Below are 23,300 nucleotides of genomic sequence, written 5' to 3'. Positions count from 1 at the left end.
CATTAATAAATGTGCTGGGACTATTAACCACCAAGAACACAGGGAAATTGAGAATCTGTTTCAGTCAGAAGTTCTTGTTCTCACAAAGGCAGGGTGGTGTGGAGAAAAGCAACTGACCTGACTGTCAGGAGACAGATTTCTGGCTGTCCAAAGTACTTCAGCCACAGGTAAGTCACTCCTTCCTGAGCTCGAGTGACCTCACCTGTGAACTCCACTCCCAATTCCCATCCTCAGTGACCTTCAGATGTATCACCCATCCAGCAAAGCACCAGCCAGAGAGGTGTGCACTGTTTCACCTTTGCTGCACCCAGTGCTGGGGCAAAACCAACATTATCCCTACCCTGTACCCCCACCAGCACCCAGAAGCACCCCCTTTCCCCCTGCCAGTCTTCAGTGATGGTTCTGTGCATCCACACGAAACATTTCCACACTATTTTCAAACATTTGCCCTTACACACCCCTACTGACTCAGTGAAGAGGTCAAAGTCTCCTAACGCACAGCAAACACGGACGCTGCCAGCATCCCCTCACCTTCCCGTGAGCCACAGATAAAGAAAGCCCACCTGCACTGCATCCCCCTTTCCCGGTCTCTTTTCACACACAGGTGTTGCTACTCGTGTCCAAGGCCAACCCTGAGCTGAGCTACGCATCCTATCCCTCTGACACTCTGAGGACATCATGCTATCCATCAATTCTCCTTCTCTATAGGGTCCCTCCTGTCAGCATCTGCACATGCTCCAAACACGCCCAAGCTTTTATTTAAAAAGGTATTTCTCCTTCCACTCTCATCACAACCCTGACACAAGGCCTCTGTTGCTCACCACACTCCTGTGCTGACCCTTTCCTTTCTCCCCAGCTCACCCTGACCCTTCATCCAGCTTCAACATGCAGACATGTGGCCAGCGTCCCCTCAAAAAACACAAATACATCCAACCTAGACTGCTCTCTACATCTGCAAGGTTACTAACAATAACTTTGGCAAATTCAATGACTACTTTTCAATCTCACTCTTCCTTGACCTCTTAGCATTATTTGGTATCACTTACTCCTCCATCTGTCTTATCTGTCTCTCTGCCCCACCTCTCTAACTGCTCTTCACCTGTCCCATGCAGCTTTCCCCTGCCCATTGCATAAACGTTCATCTGCATGTCAGGCCCTGCTGGATTCTCATCCTGTGGGCACTCTTCAATGCCTAACAGCTTCAGGGATCATCTGTACATTCAAAGACTCATCTCGCTCCCCCAGGCTCTGTCTCCTGACCTCTAGGCACAAATCATCGATACTTTTGCATACCTTTCAGTATATTATCCTCAAATTCCATAAGACCTAAACTGAACAACAATTATGCTCCCAAGTCCTCCAGGCGATTCTAATGCCTGCTCAACTTGAGCACCACTAGTCTACCAGTATCATCTGCCCCTTCACCATCCCCAGCACTGCTCCCATAGCTAAGAACAGCACCTCCACACTCTTGGATTTCCACACCATCTTCCACAGAATCTTCCAGCCTCCAAGTCAGACCCACAGAACAACCCTAGGTCAAGACTCCACAAGCACCTGGAATGCTCTCTCCTCTGCCTAAAACCCTCCAGCCGTTCCCCACTGCTTTGGGGACTGAGTTCCAATTCCTAAATCCATCTACCGGAAGACTCCACCAACTGCTCTGGGTACCAACCACACTCTTTACAGATGCCTCTCCCACCCCTACCCCTCACACTGGACAGTATGCTCCAGTCACATTGACCACTCAATTATCGGTCCCCCATGAAATACTGTGCCACTGTACCTGCCCACTTGGCAGCCCCTTGGACAGTGAGCAACACAGCATAGGGAGAGGGTCTGTATTTTTCAGGAAAGTAATTCAGTTTTTATTATATAACGGTACTATATTATATGACTGGCTGATGACCACACATGGTTAGACACAGAAAGAAAGTGAAACTGACACAATAAATTTACCTGTTATGTATTTCCTAAGTATAGACCTGGGGCCGGCTAACTGCAGCCAGTGTTTGTAAATGAACTCTTGTTAAGAAATAACAGCCAAATCTATCCCCTGAATATTGTCTGTGGTGCACACATGACAGCAGCATGCCTGGGGTCAGTGACAGAGGCTGTAAAGCACTTACTAAGGCCTTCTCTCTGGCCAACCCCTCAGCTACACAATAAAGATAATAGAAAGGAAATAAATCACCTTTCAGATTTCCAAAGGCTAGTACAAATCTGGGGGCCTCCCAGGAGGTGCTAGTGGTAAAGAACCCCCCTGCCAATGCACGTGGACAAAAAAGGCATTGGTTTGACCCCTGGGTCAGGAAGATCCCCTGGAGGAGGCCATGGCAACACACTCTAATATTCTTGCCCTGAGAATCCCAAGGACAGAAGAGCGTGGTGGGCTACAGACCATGGGGTCACAAAGAGTCAGAATGAAACAACTTTGTGCACTACAAATCTGGAGGAAAATCCCTCTCAGTCCCTTGTTGGCTTCTGTCCTCTGGGTCCTCAGGTTCCACACTTCTCCTGGCTCTCAAGATTCAAAAGGGAGGCCACAAAAATGTGAGTTATGTCCACAGGACTCATTACTACTCAGGGAAAATCCACAAGAAAGAGAAGAAAACCATGACAAAAAGGCTGGGCTAAATCATCCATTTTAGTAAAAGTCCATCACAAACATTCTCAACCAATTCTTCATCACCCACCCTGTTTTCCAAAAGGGTGAGAAGAAGCACTAGCTGTCCAAGTAAAACAGGCCCTGATACAGCAAGATCCTTAAATGAGCAAAAACAAACTACAGAGAATAAAGTATGTCATTGACTTCAAAAGTGTGACTGGCACAAATGAGCATTGAAAAGTTGATTTTTCTAAACCTCAATGAGCTTCACGTCTGGGGATTATTGTGAAATCTATAGATGTCCTGGCAGCATCTCTTCTAAACTCAGAATGCTGTGAGGGGGTAGTAACGTCAGTGCCTTTGCTACTTTCACAACAACACTCTCGAATTAAGCATAGTTGGAGGGTTGAGGGGGTGGGGGAATCAACTGGTTTGCCTTCTAAAATAGAATACACAAAAGTAGCACATATTAGAAATTTACTAAACACCAAGTTGAAAAAATAAAATAACCTCAAAACATATGTGCTTCAATTCAGAAGTATGGAAGTTACAATACTGATTCCTACAAGAGCTAGTCATAGTTCAACCAACCACTCACTAAAGTAACCAGGGACAAATTACAATAAATTATAAGAATGAAAATAAAAGTGACAGTGTTCTTTAAAATGATGGAGTCCAGAGAAATAATTTTCAAAAAAGGTATTTAACAAAACATGTATTAAAACCCTTCTCCTTCATATTGAACCATATGACTACAAACATGGAGGTTATAACATAAACCACCACACAGTCAATCCTGTGGTAAATACAAAAGTTTAAAAAGCAAGACGGTGGAGAAATAGGACAAGGAAATCACTTTCTCCCCTACAAATTCATCAAAAGATCATTTGAATGCTGAGCAACTTCCACAAAACAACTTCTGAACGCTGGTGGAGGACACCAGGCACCCAGAAAGGCAGCCCTTGCTTTTTGAAAGGAGGTAGGACAAAATATAAAAGACAAAAAGAGAGACAAAAGAGTTAGGTACGGAGACCAGCTGTGGGGAGGGAGTTGTGAAGAAGTTTCAAAACAACAGGAAACCCTCTCACTGGCAGGTCTGTGGGGAGTCTTGGAATCTCAGAGGGTAACATAACCGGCAGGAAAAAATAAACAAACAACAACAACAACAACAAACAAAACAAAAAAAAACCACCTCAGAATACGCACCTAACTACAACCACCAGCAGAGAAGTAGCCCAGATGCTCGCATTGGCCACTAGTGAGCAGAGGCTGAACAGGGAGGAGTGGCTTGAATGCTTAGGGTAAGGACCGGGCCTGAATGTCTTGAGGACATACTGAGGGAGCTTACCTGAGATAGCAATCCAAACTGTAAGATAGCCAGGGAGAGAGAAAAAAAAAAAGAACTTTCCTGCAAAAGGCTCTGACCTAATGCACAGCCTGGCCCTCTCACAGAACAAAGGACTGAGTGATACCAAAGGAGAGCTAGCCAGATGCACATAGGTCCCTCCTCCACCGCAGGAGGCAGAGAGGCAGGCAGGTGACAGCCAGAGCTGGAAGGCCAGGGGCTATTCCATTCTCAGCCCCAGAGACCAGCATCCTCCAACAAACTGTGAGCAGGCTCCCAGGTGCTATATAAGTCTTCCTGGGATCCTGAACGGTTGACATCCACCAGGAGGGTCGCAGCCAGAGATCAACTACCCAGAGGAGACACATGGCACACCTGAGAGAGTGCTCTCACAGTGCACCCGGGAAACCAAGCAGCTGGGACCGGGAAGGTGATTAAGATGCACAGCCCACCTGGGACAGTGTGCTCGCCAAGCAGCTGGTTGCCTGAGCTGCTCGGACCTGGGAAGGGCACAAAAGGCATACCCAACCGAGTTTTTGCTCCTGTGGAGTACCCGCGAACCTGAACCTGAGCAGCTCAGACCTGGGAAGTGCACAAAACACAGCGTCTGCTTGGGACAGTGACCCTGCTGAGCAACCTGAAACCTGAGCAGTGTACACCAAGAAAGCACATGCTGCCATGAGCTGGGGCAGACCCACTGTGGTCCATGCACTGCGAACACTCCCCAAACACACCAGCAATATTTGTTTGCTGTGTTCCTCCCTCCCCACAACACAACTTAACAAGTGAACCTAAGTGACCATCTTTGCCCCCTTGTGTCAGGGTGGAAATTAGACACTGAAGAGACTTGGAAAGAGAGGAAGCCAAAATAAATAAAGAAGAGGAAACCTCTCTGGAAGTGACAGATGCAACAGATTAAAACCCTGTAGTTAACATTGACTAAGTATTGGAAGGGGCCTATAGTTGGCTTAAAGCTCAACATTCAGAAAACGAAAATCATGGCATCCGGTCCCATCACTTCATGGGAAATAGATGGGGAAACAGTGGAAACAGTGTCAGACTTTATTTTGGGGTGCTCCAAAATCACTGCAGATGGTGACTGCAGCCATGAAATTAAAAGACGCTTACTCCTTGGAAGAAAAGTATGATCAACATAGATGGCATATTCAAAAGCAGAGACATTACTTTGCCGACTAAGGTCCGTCTAGTCAAGGCTATGGTTTTTCCAGTAGTCATATATGAATGTGAGAGTTGGACTGTGAAGAAGGCTGAGCACTGAAGAATTGAAGCTTTTGAACTGTGGTGTTGGAGAAAACTCTTGAGAGTCCCTTGGACTGCAAGGAGATCCAACCAGTCCATTCTGAAGGAGATCAACCCTGGGATTTCTTTGGAAGGAATGATGCTAAAGCTGAAACTCCATTACTTTGGCCACCTCATGCGAAGAGTTGATTCATTGGAAAACACTTTGATGCTGGGATGGATTGGGGGCAGGAGGAGAAGGGGACGACAGAGGATGAGATGGCTGGATGGTATTACTGACTCGATGGACGTGAATCTGAGTGAACTCCGGGAGTTGGTGATGGACAGGGAGGCCTGGTGTGCTGCGATTCATGGGGTCACAAAGAGTCGAACACGACTGAGGGACTGAACTGAACTGAACTGATAGACCTTGAGGCTTCTCAAAGTGGAACAAGGAACTATCTGAAACTGAACTGACCCCACAGTGCCCACAACAGCTCAGGAGAAATTCCTAGATATATTTTTACTATTATCACTTTTTAATTTTTTATATTTTAAGTTATTTCTTAGCCCTTTAATTTTCATTTTTATAACCTACTATTGCCTTGCAAAAAAAGATCCTATTTTTAAAGCAAATTTCATATTTTTTCATAATTTTTATGATTGATTTTATTTTCTATTTTTAATACTGTATTTTGAGAGTGTAACCTCTACTCTAGATTTTTAATCTTTAATTTTTGGTATTTGTTATCAACTTTGTCCCTTTAAGAATATAATCTTCAGTATCCATTTTCTCTTAGGGGTGTGATTACTGGCTTGATTTCTCCCTCTCCTTTTGACTCTCCCTTTTCTCCCCCCGGTCACCTCTATCTCCTCCCTCCCCCTTCTCCTCTCTACTTCACTCTGTGAATCTCTCTAGGTGTTCTGGGCTGTGGAGAACACTTAGAGAACTGATTACTGGCTAGATCACTTTCCCCTTTTGACTGCCCCTCTTCTCCTCCTGGTCACCTCTATCTCCCTCCTCCCTCTTTTCTTCTCTGTGTAACTCCGTGAACCTCTATGGGTGTTCCAGACTGTGGTGAGCACATAGGGAAGCGATTACTGGCTAGATTGCTGTCTACCCTTTTGACTGCTCCTCCTCTCCTCCTGGTCCCCTCTATCTCCCTCATCCTTCTTCTCATTTCCATGTAACTCTGTGAATCTCTCTGGCTGTCCCTTACTGTGGAGAATTGTTTCACCATTAACCTAGATCTTTTATCATCTGTGCTGTATGGACGGAGAAGTCTTAAGGCTACTATAGAATAAGACTGAAAGCCAGCAACAGGAGGATTAAATCCAGAGAACACCAGGAAACTCCTGACTCTGGAAACATTAATCGACAAGAGCTCATCCAAAGGCCTCCCTACCTGCACGGAAACCAAGCCCCATCCAAGAGCCAACAAGTTCCAGAGCAAGACATACCATGCTAATTATCCAACATAGGAACACAGCCCTGAACACTAAAATACAGGCTGACCAAAGTCATGTCAAACCCATAGACACCCCAAAACTCATTCCTGGACACTTCATTGCACTCCAGAGAGAAGAGATCCAGCTCCACCAACCAGAATACAGATGCAAGCTTCCCTAACCAGGAAAGCTTGACAACCCACTAGTCCAAATGAACCCACAGACAGGCACCAACCTCCACAACAAAAAGGAACTACAGATTTCCAGCCTACAGAAAGATCATCCCAAATACAGCAATCTAAACAAAATGCAAAGGCAGAGAAATATTCAGCAGGTAAAGGAACATGATAAATGCCCACCAAACCAATCAAAAGAGGAGAAGATAGGGAGTCTACCTGAAAAATAATTCAGAATAATGATAGTAAAGATGATCCAAAATCTCGAAAACCAAATAGAGTTACAGATAAATAGTCTTGAGACAAGGACTGAGAAGATGCAAGAAGTGTTAAACAAGGACCTAGAAGAAGTAAAGAAGAGTTGATCAATAATGAATAATGCAATAACTGAGATCAAAAGCACTCTGGAGGGAAACAACAGTAGAATAGCTGAGGCAGAAGAGAGGTTAAGTGAGGTGAAAGAATGGTGGAAATAAATGAAGCAGAGAGGGAAAAAAGAAGAAAGAATTAAAACAAAGGAGGATAACTTCAGAGACCTCTGCGACAATGTTAAATGCCCCAACATTCGAATCATAGGAGTCCCAGCAGAAGAAGACAAAAGAAAAGAGCATGAGGAAATATGTGAGGAGATAATAGTTGAAAATTTCCCTAAAACGGGGAAGGAAATAGCCACTAAAGTCAATGAAACCCAGATAGTCTCAAACAGGATAAACCCAAGACAAAAACATCCTAAGACATATATTAACCAAATTAATGAAGCCCAAACACAAAGAAAATATTTTAAAAGCAGCAAAGGAAAAGCAACAAATAACACACAAGGGAATCCCCATAAGAATAACAGCTGTTCATTGAATAGAAATTCTTCAAGCCAGAAGGGAATGGCAGGACATACTTAAAGTGATGAAAGAGAAAAACCTACTACCCAGATTACTGTACCCAGCAAGGATCTCATTCAGATATGAAGGAGAAATCAAAAGCTTCACAGACAAGCAAAAGCTGAGAGAATTTAGCACCAGCAAACCAGCTCAACAAATGCTAAAAGATCTTCTCTAGACAGGAAACACAAGTTTGTAAACTTGAACCCAAAACAACAAAGTAAATGGCAATGGGATCACACTTATCAATAATTACCTTAATGTAAATGGGTTGAATACGCCAACCAAAAGACAATGACTGGCTGAATGGATACCAAAACAAGATCCCTGTATATGCTGTCTACAAGAGACCGTCTCAAGCCAAGGACATATACAGAATGAAAGTGAAAGGCTGTAAAAAGATATTTTATGCAAATGGAGAACAAAAGAAAGAAAGCAGGAGTAGCAATACTCATATCAGATAAAATAGACTTTGAAATAAAGGCTGTGAAAACTGACAAAGAAGAACAGTACATAACGATCAAAGGATCAATCCAAGAAGATATAACAATTATGAATATATGTGCACCCAACATAGGAGCACTGTAATATGTAAGGCAAATGCTAACAAGTATGAAAGGGGATATTAACAGTAACACAATAATAGTGGGAGACTTTAATACCCCATTCACACCTATGGATAGATCAACCAAACAGAAAATCAGCAAGGAAAAATAAACTTTAAATGACACAATGGGCCAGTTAGACCTAATTGATATCTATAGGACATTTCACCCCAAAACAGTGAATTTCACCTTTTTCTCAAGTGCACATGGAACATTCTTCAGGATAGATCACATCCTGGGTCATAAATCTAGCCTTGGTAAATTCAAAAAAATTGAAATCATTTCAAGCATATTTTCTGATCACAATGCAGTAAGATTAGATGTCAGTACTGGAAAAAAATTAAAAATGCAAACATACGGAAGCTAAACAACATGCTCTGAATAACCAACAAATCACAGAAGAAATTTAAAAAAAGAAATCAAAATATACATAGAAACAAATGAAAATGAAAACACGACAACCTAAAACTTATAGGATTCTCTAAAGGCAGTGCTAAGGGAAATGTTCGTAGCAATATAAGCTTACCTCAAGAAACAAGAGAAAAAATAAATAACATAATTTGACATCTAAAGAAACTAGAAAAAAGCAGAAATGAAGAACCCCAGGGTTAGTAGAAGGAAAGAAATCATAAAATTAAGGCAGAAATAAATGAAAAAGAAGCAAAGGAGGCTATAGCAAAATTCAACCAAACTAACAGCTGGTTCTTTGAGAAGATAAATAAAATAGACAAACCATTAGCCAGACTCATTGAGAAAAAAAAAAGAGAGAGAGAAAGAAAGAAGAATCAAATTAACAAAATTAGAAATGAAAATGAAGAAATCACAACAGACAACACAGAAACACAAAGGATCATAAGAGACTACTATCAGCAACTATATGCCAATAAAATGGACAACTTGGAAGAAAAGGATGAATTCTTAGGAGAGTATAACCTTCCAAAACTGAACCAGGAAGAAGTAGAAAATCTCCACAGACCCATCACAAGCTTAGAAATCAAAACTGTAACCAAAAATCTGCCAACAAACAAAACCTCAGAACAGGATGGCTTCACGGGTGAATTCTACCAAAAATTTAGAGAAGAGCTAACACCTATCATACCCAAACTCCTCCACAAAATTGCAGAGAAAGGTAAACTGCCAAACTCATTCTATGAGGCCATCATCACCCTAATACCAAAACAAGACAAAGATGCCACAGAAAAAGAAAACTACAGGCCAATATCACTAATGAACATACATACAAAAATCTGCAGCAAAATTCTAGCAAACAGAATCCAACAACATATTAAATAGATCATGCATCATGACCAGATGGGCTTTATCCCAGGGATGCAAGGATTCTTCAACATCCACAAATCAATCAATGTGACATACCACATTAACAAATCGAAAGATAAAGACCATATGATTATCTCAATAGATGCTGAGAAAGCCTTTGACAAAATTCAACATCCATTTATGGAAAAAAAAAACCTCCAGAAAGCAGGCATAGAAGGACCATACCTCAACAGAATGAAAGCCATATATGATAAACCCACAGCAAACATTATCCTCAATGGCAAAAATTGAAACCATTTCCCCTAAATTCAGGAACAAGATAAGGGTGCCCACTGTCACCACTACTATTCAACATAGTTTTCACATTTTAGCCACAGCAATCAGAGAAGAGAAAGAAATAAGAGGAATCCAGATTGGAAAAGAAGTAAAACTCTCACTGTTTGCAGATGACATGATCCTCTACATAGAAAACCCTAAAGACACCACCAGAAAATTACTAGAGCTAATCATTGAATATAGTAATGTTGCATGATTTAACACAGAGAAATCCCTTGCATTCCTATACACTAACATTGAGAAAACAGAAAGAGAAATTAAGGAAACAATTCCATTCATCATTGTGATGAAAAGAATAAAATACTTAGGAATAAACCCACCTGAGGAAACAAAAGACCTATATAGAGAAAACTATAAAACACTGATGAAAGAAATCAAAGAGGACACAAATAGATGGAGAAATATACCATGTTCATGGATCAGAAGAATCAATATAGTGAAGATGAGCCTACTACCCAAAACAATCTATAGATTCAATGCAATCCCTATCAAGCTATCAACAGTATTTTTCACAGAACTAGAAAAAATAATTTCACAATTTGTATGAAGTATGAAAAACCTTGAATAGCCAAAGCAATCTTGAGAAAGAAGAATGGAACTGGACGAATTGACCTGCTTGACTTCAGACTATACTACAAAGCTACAGTCATCAAGACTGTATGGTACCAGCACAAAGACAGGAATATAGATCAATGGAACAAAATAGAAAGCCCAGAGGTAAATCCACGAACCTGTGGACACCTTATCTTTGACAAAGGAGGCAAGACTATACAATGGAGAAAAGACAATCTCTTTAACAAGTGGTGCTGGGAAAACTTGTCAACCAACTGTAAAAGAATGAAACCAGAACACCTTCTAACACCATACCCAGAAATAAACTCAAAATGGATTAAATATCTAAATGTAAGACCAGAAACTATAAAACTCCTAGAGGAAAACATAGGCAAAACACTCTCTGATATAAATCATACCAGGATCCTCTATGACCCACCTCCAAGAGTAATGTAAATAAAAGCAAAAATAAACAAATCAGACCTAATTAAACTTAAAAGCTTTTCCACAACAAAGGAAAGTATAAGCAAGGTGAAGACAGCCTTCAGAATGGGAGACAATAATAGCAAATGAAGCAACTGACAAAGAATTAGTCTCAAAAATATACAAACAGTTCATGCAAGCCAATACCAGAAATTAAATGACCAAATTAAAAAATGGGCCAAAGAACTAGAAAGACATTTCTCCAAAGAAGACATATAGATAGCTAACAAACACATGAAAAGATGCTGAACATCACTCATTATCAGAGAAATGCAAGTTAAAATCACAATGAGGTACATCTCATGCCGATCAGAATGGCTGCTATTCAAAAGTCTACAAACAATAAATGCTGGAGAGGGTGTGGAGAAAAGGGATCCCTCTTACACTGTTGATGGGAATGCAAACTAGTATAGCCACTATGGAGAACAGTGTGGAGATTCCCTTAAAAACAATATAGATCTGCCATCAGTTCAGTTCAGTTCAGTTCATTTCAGTCGCTCAGTCGTGTCCAACTCTTTGTGACCCCATGAATCACAGCACACCAGGCCTCCCTGTCCATCACCAACTCCCAGAGTTCACTCAGACTCATGTCCATCGAGTCCGTGATGCCATCCAGCCATCTCATCGTCTGTCGTCCTTTTCTCCTCCTGCCCCCAATCCAGCCCAGCATCAGAGTCTTTTCTAATGAGTCAACTCTTCACATGAGGTGGCCAAAGTAATGGAGTTTCAGCTTTAGCATCATTCCTTCCAAAGAAATCCCAGAGCTGATCTCCTTCAGAATGGACTGGTTGGATCTCCTTGCAGTCCAAGGGACTCTCAAGTGTCTTCTCCAACACGACTCAGTCATTCCACTGCTGGGGATACACACTGAGGAAACCAGAATTGAAAGAGACATGTGTACCCCAATGTTCATCGCAGCACTGTTTACAATAGCAAGGGCATGGAAGCAACCTAGATGTCCATCAGCAGACTAATGGATAAGAAAATTGTGGTACCTATACACGATGATACATTACTCAGCTATTAAAAAGAACACATTTGAATCAGTTCAAATGAGGTGGATGAAACTGGAGCCCATTATACAAAGTGAAGTAAGTCAGAAAGAAAAACACCAATACAGTATATTAACGTGTATATATGGAATTTAGAAAGATGGTAATCATGACCCTATATCAGAGACAGCAAAAGAGACACAGATGTAAGGAGCAGACTTTTGGACTATGTGGGAGAAGGCAAGGGTGGGATGGTTTGAAAGAATAGCATTGAAACATGTATATTACCATATATGAAAAAGATGACCAATCCAAGTTCGATGCATGAAACATGGCACTCAAAGCCAGTGCACTGGGACAACCCTGAGGGGTGGGATGGGGAGGGAGGTGGCAGAGGGGTTCAGGATGTGGGCCACATGTACACCCATGGCTGATTCATGTCAGTGTGTGGCAAAAACCACTACAATATTGTAAAGTAATTACCTCCAGTTAAAATTAATAAGTTAATTTTTTAATAAATTTAAAAAAATAAAACCTGGGTGAGTAGAAAAATTGTTACTAACTTGAAACTATTTCAATCAAATAAAAAAGCAAGTAATGAAAATAATTTAAAAATAAAATAAAAATAAAAACCTTGTGGGCTTCTGGTTCAATATGGCAGAATAGAAGGATGTGTGCTCATCTCTACCTGCAAGAGCACCAAAATCACAACTAGCTGTTGAACAGCCATCAACAGAAGGACACTGGAACTCACCAAGAAATGATACCACACATCCAAAGAAAAAGAAACTGCAATGATATGGCAATCATTGCAAGGGTGCAATCATGATAAAATCAAATCCCATACCCACTGGGTGGATGACTCACAGACTAGAGAACAATGATACCAACGAAGTTCTCCCACTATTGTGGAGATTCTGAGCCCCACATCAGGCTTTCCAGCCTGAGGATCCAGGAAAGGGACTGGGAATCCCCATGAAACCTGACCCTGAAGGCCAGCAGGATTTGATGACAGGACTTCCACAAGACTGAGGGAAACAGAGGCTCCACTCTTCAAGGGCACAAACAAAACTTGTGTGCACCAAGACTCAGCAGAAAGGAGCAGTGCCCCCACTGGAGACTGAACCAGACCTACCTGCTAATGTTGGAGGGTCTCCTGTGGAAGCATGGGTTAGCAGTGGCTGCCACAGGGATGAGGACACTGACAGCAGGAGTCCTGGAAGGTGTCCTTTGGTGTAAGTCCTCTTGGAGGTCACCATTAACCCTACCATAGAGCCAGTAGACTCCATGGCTGGATCACCTCAGCCCAACAGGTGGGAGGGCAACCCCTCCCATTAGCAGGCAGCTGGATTAAAGCTTTACTGAGCACAGCCCTGCCCACCAGAGCAAGACCCAGTTTTCCCCACAGCCAGTCCTTCCCATCAGGAAACCTACACCTGAGCCTCTAGCCTCATGCATCAGACGGCAGGTAGAAGAAGTAAGAAGAAACACAATCACACAGCAGCTAGAATGAAAATCACATTCAAAAAATTAGTCAGGCTGAAAAAGCAGAAAGTTATGTCTCAGATGAAGGGACAAGACAAAACCCCAGAAAAGTAACTAAATGAAGTGGAGATAGGTAACTTTCCAGAAAAAGAATTCAGAATAATGATAGTGAAGATGATCCAGGATCTCAGAAAATGAATGGAGAAGATGCAAGAAATGTTTACCAAAGACCTAGAATAATTAAAGAACAAACAAACAGATGAACAATACATTAGAAGGAATCAATAGCAGAATAACTGAGGCAGAAGAATGGATAAGTGACCTGGAGAACAGAATGGTGGAGATCACTGCCTCGGAACAGAATATAGAAAACAATGAAGACAGCCTGAGAGACCTCTGGGACAACATTAAACACACCAACATTCACATTATAGGGATCCCAGAAGGAAAAGAGGGAGAGAAAGGACCCAAAAAATTATTTGAAGAGATAATAGCTGAAATTTTCCCCAGCATGGGAAAGGAAATAGTCATTCAAGTTCAGGAAGCAGAGAGAGTCCCAGGCAGGATAAACCTAAGGAGGAACACACAGAGACACATAGTAATCAAACTGACAAAAATTAAAGGCAAAGATAAAATCTTAAAAGCAACAAGGGAAAAACAATAACATACAAGGAACTCCCATAAGGTTATCAGCTGATATATCAATAGAAACTCTGCAAGGCAATAGGGAATAAATTCAAAGTGATAAAAGGGAGGAACTTACAACCAAGAATACTCTACCCAGTAAGACTCTCATTCAGATTTGACAGAGAAATCAAAAGCTTTTCAGACAAGTAAAAGTTAAGAGAATGTGGCACCACCAAACCAGTCTTACAACAAATGCTAGAATAACTTCTCTAGGCAGGAAACACAGGAGAAGGAAAATACTTACAAAAAATAAAACCAAGACAATTAACAAAATGGGAATAGGGTCATACCTATCAAAAAAATACCTCAAATGTAAATGGATGAACCAAAAGACATAGACTGGCTGGGCAGATAGAAACATGTGCCTGTATGTACTTCAACTTAACACATCACCCTACTTAACCACCCAAACTGTATGTAATTATTTTATATTGTTAGGTTAATCATGTTTCCATCATGACTTGCAATTGTAATTCTCATTTATTTTTTTGTCTGGCTATTGATTGTGAAAACTGATGAACCTCTTTTACTATTGTGATTGTGTAGCTACTATTTGCTTAATACCATTGTATCATGATTGGTCAACAAAAAATAAACGAACTCTGTATCACTAAAACTACCATTTCAATGATCCAACAGATGTTCCAATGGATGATCCACTGGATCATCAAAAAAGCAAGAGAGTTCCAGAAAAACATCTACTTCTGCTTTATTGACTATGCCAAAGCCTCTGTCTGAGTGGAACACAACAACTCTGGAAAATTCTTAAAGAGATGGGAATACCAAACCAGCTTACCTGCCTCTTGAGAAATCTGTATGCATGCAGGTCAGGAAATAACAGTTAGAAGTGGACACAGAACAACAGACTGGTTCCAAATAGGGAAAGGAGTATGTCAAGGCTGTATATTGTCACCCTGCTTATTTAACTTATATGCAGAGTACAGCATGAGAAATGCTGGGCTGGATGAAGCACAAGCTGGAATCAAGATTGCCAGGAGAAATATCAATAACCACAGATGTGGAGATGACAAAAGTGAAGAAGAACTGAAGAGCCTCTTGATGAAAGTGAAAGAGGAGAGTGAAGAAGTTGACTTAAAACTCAACATTCAGAAAACTAAGATCATGGCATCTGGTCCCATCACTTCATGGCCAATAGACAGCGAGAAAGTGGAAACAGTGTCAGATTTTATATTTTGGGGCTCCAAAATCACTGCAGATGGTGACTGCAGCCATGAATTGAAAAGATGCTTGCTCCTTGGAAGAAAAACTATGACCAACCTAGACAGCATATTAAGAGGCAGAGACATTACTTTACCAACAAAAGTCCATCTAGTCAAAGCCATGGTTTTTCCAATGGTCAGGTATGGATGTAAGAGATGGACTATAAAGAAAGCTGAGCACCGATGTATTGATGCTTTTGAACTGTGGCGTTGGAGAAGACGCTTGAGAGTCCATTGGGCTGCAAGGAGATCCAACCAGTCCATCCTAAAGGAGATCAGTCCTGGGTGTTCATTGGAAGGATTGATTTTGAAGCTGAAACTCCAATACTTTGGCCACTTTATGCAAAGAACTGACTCATTTGAAAAGACCCTGATGCTGGGAAAGATTTGAAGGCAGGAGGAGAAGGGGAAGACAGGATGAGATGGTTGGATGGCATCACTGACTCAATGGCCATGCGTTTGAGTAAACTCCTGGAGTTGGTGATGGACAGGGAGGCCTGGTTTGCTGTAGTCCATGGGGTCGCAAAGAGTCAGACATGACTGAGTGACTGAACTGAACTGAACTGAAAACTACCATTTAATAGGAAAATTTGTAATCACTTCTTAAAATTCAGATGCATCTTGGAATTATCTTGGAATTTTTTGAAAAACACAAATGCCCAGGAATTGCTCTTTTTTCTCCAAAGCTCCACATATGTTTCTAATGAGCAGCCATGTTTAAAAACAACTGGACTATATGATCATCTTTTACCTTTATCTAGTTAGTTTCACCTTTTCTATTTCATATTCAGTGTTCTCATTTCATTTAGTTTATGTTTTCCAATTTCTCCATCTCTTTTCTTGTTGTTGTTCTTTCTTAGACTATCAGGCATAGTAGAAAAGCTTTTGTATACATTTATATATAGAATGTATAATATATATATAATAAAATATATAAATTTTTGCCAAGCTAAAAAATTTATGACGTTTTTATTCTACATCCTTGACTTAGTATGAATAGGATGCTAGATTTCTAATTTTTATTCAGTCAAAACTTTGATATAGTTCCACGTATTTTGACAACTAGTATTACTGCTAAAATCTGGAAAGTTTATTATCTTAGTGATTAAAAAAAAATTGCATGAGGTTTGAAACTTCTAATCCAATTCTGAGAATATAAAGAAATACCATCCTGTAAAAAAAAAAAAAAGGTATTAACATGTGATACAATATTGTTAACAAAGGTGTAGATTTTGTTCCAATTTTACAAAGTGTTATGCTATGTTCAATATTTTTTCATACCTTATTTGCCTCTACATTGTATTGAATTGCATAGAGAAGTTTCAGCTGCATGTAAGAAATTCTGATAAACTCTTCACTTTTATTCTATTACAATATTTTCTATTTCCTTGTTATGGCTTCTTAGATACACCCATTATTTAAAAGTGCACATTTAATTTCCAAATACCTGGGATTTTTAAAGTATCTTTGATACTAATCTCTCATTTATATTAATTTCTCATTTAAATGCTCTCTTCTCTGCAATCACCCTCTGTGGTTTTTCAGTCTTCTAAGTTTATCAAGGCTTTCAATGGCTAAGCCAAAGGTCTTTCTTGGTAAATGTCACAGTCACTTGAAAATAATGTGTGTTATTTTCAAATATCTTTTGATATTGATCCCAAACATAATTCCACAATGATAAGAGCAAAGACTCTGTGTCATTTCAATACCTTTACACCAGGAAGTTTTGGGACTGTCCTATCTCCCTGGACATATTCCAATGTCTCCTACTTTATAGTTTATGGGGTCTTGAGTAGAATTGTATCCTACTGTTGTTTGAAAATTGTATAAATCTTAAATTAATTATGTTAAATTGGTTTACAGTGCTTTTCAGGTATACTATATCTTTCTCTTCTCTATATACTCATTCTATTAATTTTTGAGAGCATGATATTGAAACTCAACTAAAAATCTTAATTTATCTACTTAAAAAGAAATTCCTTCTCCAGAGGGTCTTCTGGACCCAGGATCAAAGCTGGATCTGCCTGCACCCTTATCATCTGAGCCACAGGGAAGTTCCCATAAAAAGAATAATTGTAATGTACAGTGAAACTATATATAACTTTGTTCTGCATTTTCCAAGTCTCCTGTAAATGTATTATATTTTCACAATTAAAAAATTAAAAAGGAGTATAAATGAAAGAAAATATGCAAGAGTACAGCCAGCAAGGAAAGAAACCAAGTTAGAACCCCTTGACATATATCCACTTATTACATCTTTTAGGAAATACCTATTTTTTAACTAAAACTGAAACTGGACCCCAAAAAAGGCCCTTGAAGAAAACTAAGAATAGTAAGCAGATTTCTTCCTGTTAATATTTATTGACTGTTCCCTTCAAAAACTTTACCCTATAAGGATTATCCAGCCAGGAAAACTCGGCATATCCATGTGGTACAGCCCTTGAGAGAGAAGAGTGAAAACAGACTCCAGCCCTTGGGTTCCTCTGCCTCAGGAATTCTGAGTAAAGCAGAGGTCCTTATAGATAGCAGCAATTTCATTCATTCAGGCCATATTACCTACAAAGTGAGCTGGACGCACATGCCACAGAGCATGGGAAAGTGACCACAGAAGTCTCAGCCTGAAACGGAACTGGGGGAGGAAATGGAGACTCTTGCACATGTGCCCCCAGGAAGCAAGCTGAGGTGCTGAGAGGCTGCGTCCCTAAATGCCTGCTTTACCAGATGGCCAATGAACTCACTGCCTGGAAGCCGACTGGATGCCCCCTCTTCCTACTCTCTGTCCATAAATAGAACCTCTCAAAATCCTCAACTGACTTCCTGAATTGCAAGTCTTCTGCTATTCCCCAGTAAACTCAATTTCTGGTCATTTGAGCTTGCCTCAGTTTACTTCCTTTATTAGGTTGACACTACGAATAAGCAAGAGATGTGCCAATATCTGCATACTTTCCCAGGGATTCATGTGGGCACTATGAAGTGGACATGAACTCAACAGCAAGTGGGCATGATGGACTTACCTTCATGAGCCAATGCCCATAACCATCAAAGATAGATACTATTATCCTACATGAGAAATCTTAACCTGTGAGCTGGGGTAAGAGTCCAACCTCTTCAGTTAGTGGAGGAGATGGACTGGAATCCACAGTCTAGGACTAGAGTCTGCTCTGACCACTCACGGAGACAGGACTCCTGCATTCATCATAAAACAGGGACACAGTACTGCAACATCAGGAGGGCGCATCCATGGAAGGTTTAATGTGCATTGGGGGCATGCAAAGTGAGCAGCCTATTATGATATAGATTAGGTCCTCTGAGAGAGAAAATGCAGACGCTGATGGTAAAGGAAGGTTTCTGAGGAGTGACATCTCATTCTGGAAGAGAGTAAAAGGAACTAGGAAGTAACAGTTCAGGAGCAGAAGCAGGAGCACTCACTCAGCCCCAGGGACCGTCAGAGAAACGAGAAGCACTTCTGCATGTGAAGAATGGGATATGGAGGAAAAGAAAGGGAGATGCATGAGCGTGTTGAAACAGGAGGCAGGTCATGGAGGTCCAAGCAATCTGGCTTTCACTCTGACAGAAAAATCACTGAGAAGTTTTATGTAGGAGAATGATAGAGTCAAATGCACATCACGGGTCTCTCAACTGCCGGCACTGGTACTGGATACTCTGTTGGGGGAGGGGCCCCGTGAAGTGCTTGACTGTCTCCACTCACTAGATGCCAGCGGAACCCCTCCCCACACTGTGGTGACCAAATGTGTCCTCAGACACTGCCAGTCATACACTGAACTGAGAACCACAGTTCAGGAGCCAGAGCTGAGGACCCAAGACTATAATCAACAAGGTGGATGTGATAAGTAAGCGAGTAACAGCTGAGCTGAAAGGTAATTTTTCCTGATTCCTCTCATGTAATATGGCTGCACAACCTAGGCATCCAGTTCCACACAGAATGCTCCAAGCGCACCTTGTGCAAACTCCTCTCCACCTCTCAAATCCGCATCACCCACCAGTGTCATCACTGACCCACCTCATTGTGGACCCCTGCTGACTTCCTTAGCAGAGCCTTCCACTCTCAGCCCCCCAGCCTTGTGTCTGCTTCTCAGTACACATTTCTCCATCCTAAGGGCATTCAATCTCAGCTGACACCCGAGCCCCTCAGTTCTAATCACTGCATGGACTGGACTTCAGAATCAAGAGGCCAGCTCTACCCCTCAGATATTAAACAATATCCTCCAGCCAAGCCTCCAAGGAACCAGTCCCTAAACTCCTTCTACACCTGCTCCTCACTATACTCTCCACCTTGTCTTAACTTATGAGATGGATTGTCATTGTTCAGCTGCTCAGTTGTGTCTGACAATTTTCAATCCCGTGGACTGCTGAATGCCAGGCTTCCCTGTCCTTTACTATCCTCCGGAGTTTGCTCAAACTCATGTCCATTGAGCCTATCCAACCATCTCATCTTCTGTCCCCCTGCTTCTCCTCCTGCTCTCAATCCTTCCCAGCATCAGGGTCTTTTCCAAAGAGTCAGCTCTTCGCATCAGGTGACCAACGTATTGGAGCTTCAGCTTCAGCATCAGTCCTTCCAATGAATATTCAGGGTTGATTTTCTTTAGGATTGAGATGGATATGCCCACCTTTTCAGCATATAACCAATCACCTAAGCTAGTAACCCCAGTTCCTCTGTCCTCCAGGAACTGCCCAGTTCTACCATGTCCCAAATGCTAGGTGTCAGGGGGAAAAAAAAAAAAGGTCATCCTGCATGAAACCTGTTCTTGCTTTCTTATTCTGACACTTCATAGAGAATCACCACCCACCACAGATGTGAGTCAGAAGCCAAGGAAATCATCCAACCAAACTTCAAGTTATGAGAACTGTGAATCCTGAAAATTCCCCACATCTATCTTTTTCTTCCCCATGGCCCCTGTTTCAGTTCAGGACTGTTACCACTCAGGCAATGATTTTATTTATTTATTTTTTGAATTATTTATTTTTAGGATTTATTTTCTTTATATCACAATATTGTATTGGTTTTGAGATACATCAACATGAATCCACCACGGGTGTACACGTGTTCCCCATCCTGAACCCCCCTCCCACCTCCCTCCCCGTAGCATCCCTCTGGGTCATCCCAGTGCACCAGCCCCAAGCATCCTGTATCATGCATCGAACATGGACAGGCACTGATTTTAAATTTCTTCAATCCATTCTCCATTCTCCCATCAGAATATTTTTTTTAAATAAATGCCAATCCGTTTATGGGTTAACTACTCAAAATTATTTAAAAGCATCAGCAGGATTACACAAATGTCCTTGTTTACACATCTGGACTCCTTTCTACCCATCAGTCCCCCAGCTACAGTCCAGAACCACCTGTTCTGGATGCATGGTCAACCTGCATCTCCATGCAGAGCATCCACACACTTCTCCATTTACAGACAGTCCCTGTGGTCAACTCCTTGAGGACCCTCAGGTCCTCACTCGAGGACTATCTCCTGAGCTACAAGGAGACTCAGTCAACTCTCCCTCTTGCTCCCCCCACTGTGCATGCCTCCATGGGGATCCCATATACAATGGCATATATCGAATATTTACATATTGTGCAAAATAGTTTACTTGTTTTCATGCTTTCTTCTTGCTCAGAATACTATTTTACTCCTCATTTTACAGAAGGAACAAACTGTGAGAAATTGAGCCATTTACACAGCAAAGTCTTCATAGTTAAGTGGAAAATTCAGGGCTTAACTCTAGGGCAGTCTGATTAGCAGCCACTTCAACCACTAAGCTCTAACAGTTTGTTTCTATGTTTTACCTAAGTAGGTTCAAGTCAGTTGAGAATAGAGGCTTTCTTTTAATCTGTTTGTCCCTGGTAACTAGAGATGGGGTAAGAGAAAAAGGAGAAGCTGAAAAAACAAATGGAAGTCCTAGTTATATATCAAGACCCTGACCTAAATGAAGAGGATCCATGTATAAAATAAATAAGCTACAAGGATATAATGTTCAACACAGGGCATATAGCCAATACTTTATAATAACTATAAATGGAATATAATCTTTAAAAACTGTACACCACTATGTTGTACACTTGGAATCAATAAAATATTATATCAATTATATCTCAATAAAAAATTAATAAATTAGAAGAGGTAATGAGTAGTTCAGAGAAGGCAATGGCACCCCACTCCAGTACTCTTGCCTGGAAAATCCCATGGATGGAGGAGCCTGGTAGGCTGCAGCCCATGGCGTTGATAAGAGTTGGACATGACTGAGCGACTTCACTTTCACTTTTCACTTTCCTGCCTTGGAGAAGGAAATGGCAACCCACTCCAGTGTTCTTGCCTGGAGAATTCCAGGGAAGGGGGAGCCTGGTGGGCTGCCGTCTATGGGGTCGCACAGAGTCGGACACGACTGAAGTGACTTAGCAATCAATAGTTATCTTGGTGTTCTTACAAAGTATGTCTTAGAAACAAAGACTTTTTTTCAGTTCTGGAGACTAAAAGTCCAAGATCAAGGTGCCAGCATGGGCTCCTTATCTGGTGAGAGCCCTCTTCTTCCTGACTATTGGTTAGTGCCTTCTGCCTGAGTCCTCACATTAAGATACTAATCCCATTTGCAGCAACATAGATGGAGCTAGAGATTATCAATCTGTGTGAAATAAGTCAGACAGAGAAAGAAATATCACTTATATACTAAATTTAAAAAGAACTGAAACAAATTAACTTATTCACAAAACAGAAACAGACTCACAGCCTTAGAGAATGAACTCAAGGTTATCACAGAGGATGTGTCAGGGGAAGGGATAGTTAGGGAATTTGGAATAGACCTGTACACACACGCACAAAGCTCACTTTCCTGCACCTCTGGAGGGGTCTGCACACCAGCCTTCCATGTATTTCGGTTTTGTGTCCATAGTGCCAGTGTTGGAGTTTGAACTTTCGAGACACTCCCAACTGCTGGCTTCACGGAGTGTCCCTGGAAGGGCTGGGCTTCCAATGACAAGGGATATTTTTCTTTCTCAGTTGACAAACCAAGGAAAGGACATTTTCTGGGTCCCTGGGGACAGCAGGCACCCCAGGAGGGGTGGCCCCGAGTCCCAACACGCAGGGGCCGGGCTGTTGCCACCCCCTCTTCCTCTCCCCCTGGAGGAGCCAGTGGCCCGGCCTGCCTTGGCCTCTGCATGGCCCTGAGTAGCTCTCACTGCTCACCCCAGGTTCACCCGCATTCAGCGGCAGATGCATTTGACCTCCACAACCTGGAAGGAAGCTGGGTAAAGTGTCATTTCTACTACCCAGAAGAGGAAACAGGTGACTGGCCCCAGGTCACATGGCCCATCCATGCCAGCGCCCAAAGTCTGGTCTCCAGCTCTCATTCCTTGAAAGTCGTCCAGCTCCTCTAGCCAAGAAGGAGGACTCCCTGGAGGAGGGGGTGTTTGGGGAAGGGGCTGCCTGTGTGCCCAGGCTTTTTGCTCAGCAGCAGGCTAGCCCTTCACTGGAGATCTCAGAGCTGGGAGGCACTGTAGAGACCACTAGCTCCGGATCAGCGCCCCAAGGCGGCCAGGCTGGCCAGCGAGACCCAGCAGGCCGTGTCATTTCCAGCCCTCCTGCACCTGTCTTCTCCTACTGGTATCGGGGGTTGCACCTCCTTCCTCTGGGAGCGGCAACAGCTCTGGTGCGCAGGGAAGACAAGATTCCTCTGGTAGGCACTGACCCTCCCTGGTCCCCTGAGGGCCTGCTGGATGGGAGGCGCTTGCAGCCGGACGTGCACCTAAAGGGAACCAGGTGGTACCTCACTCGCTCCAGAGTTCCCGTGCTACTCCCCTGTTCGCTGTTCCCCGGAGGGAAGCCGGCCGGGTTCAAACCCCTGCCCCGAGAGCCCAAAGTCCGAGCGCGCCTCTGAAGCTTTGGCTTCTCCGGAGCCCTGAGCGCTGCGTGTGCAGAAGGGATCCCGGCTCTTCTTTCTGGAGGGGCGGGCTTTGCACG

This window comes from Oryx dammah, unplaced genomic scaffold, assembly GCF_014754425.2.
Source record: "Oryx dammah isolate SB20612 unplaced genomic scaffold, SCBI_Odam_1.1 HiC_scaffold_2, whole genome shotgun sequence".
Lineage (NCBI taxonomy): Eukaryota > Metazoa > Chordata > Mammalia > Artiodactyla > Bovidae > Oryx > Oryx dammah.
This window is presented reverse-complemented; position numbering follows the sequence as displayed.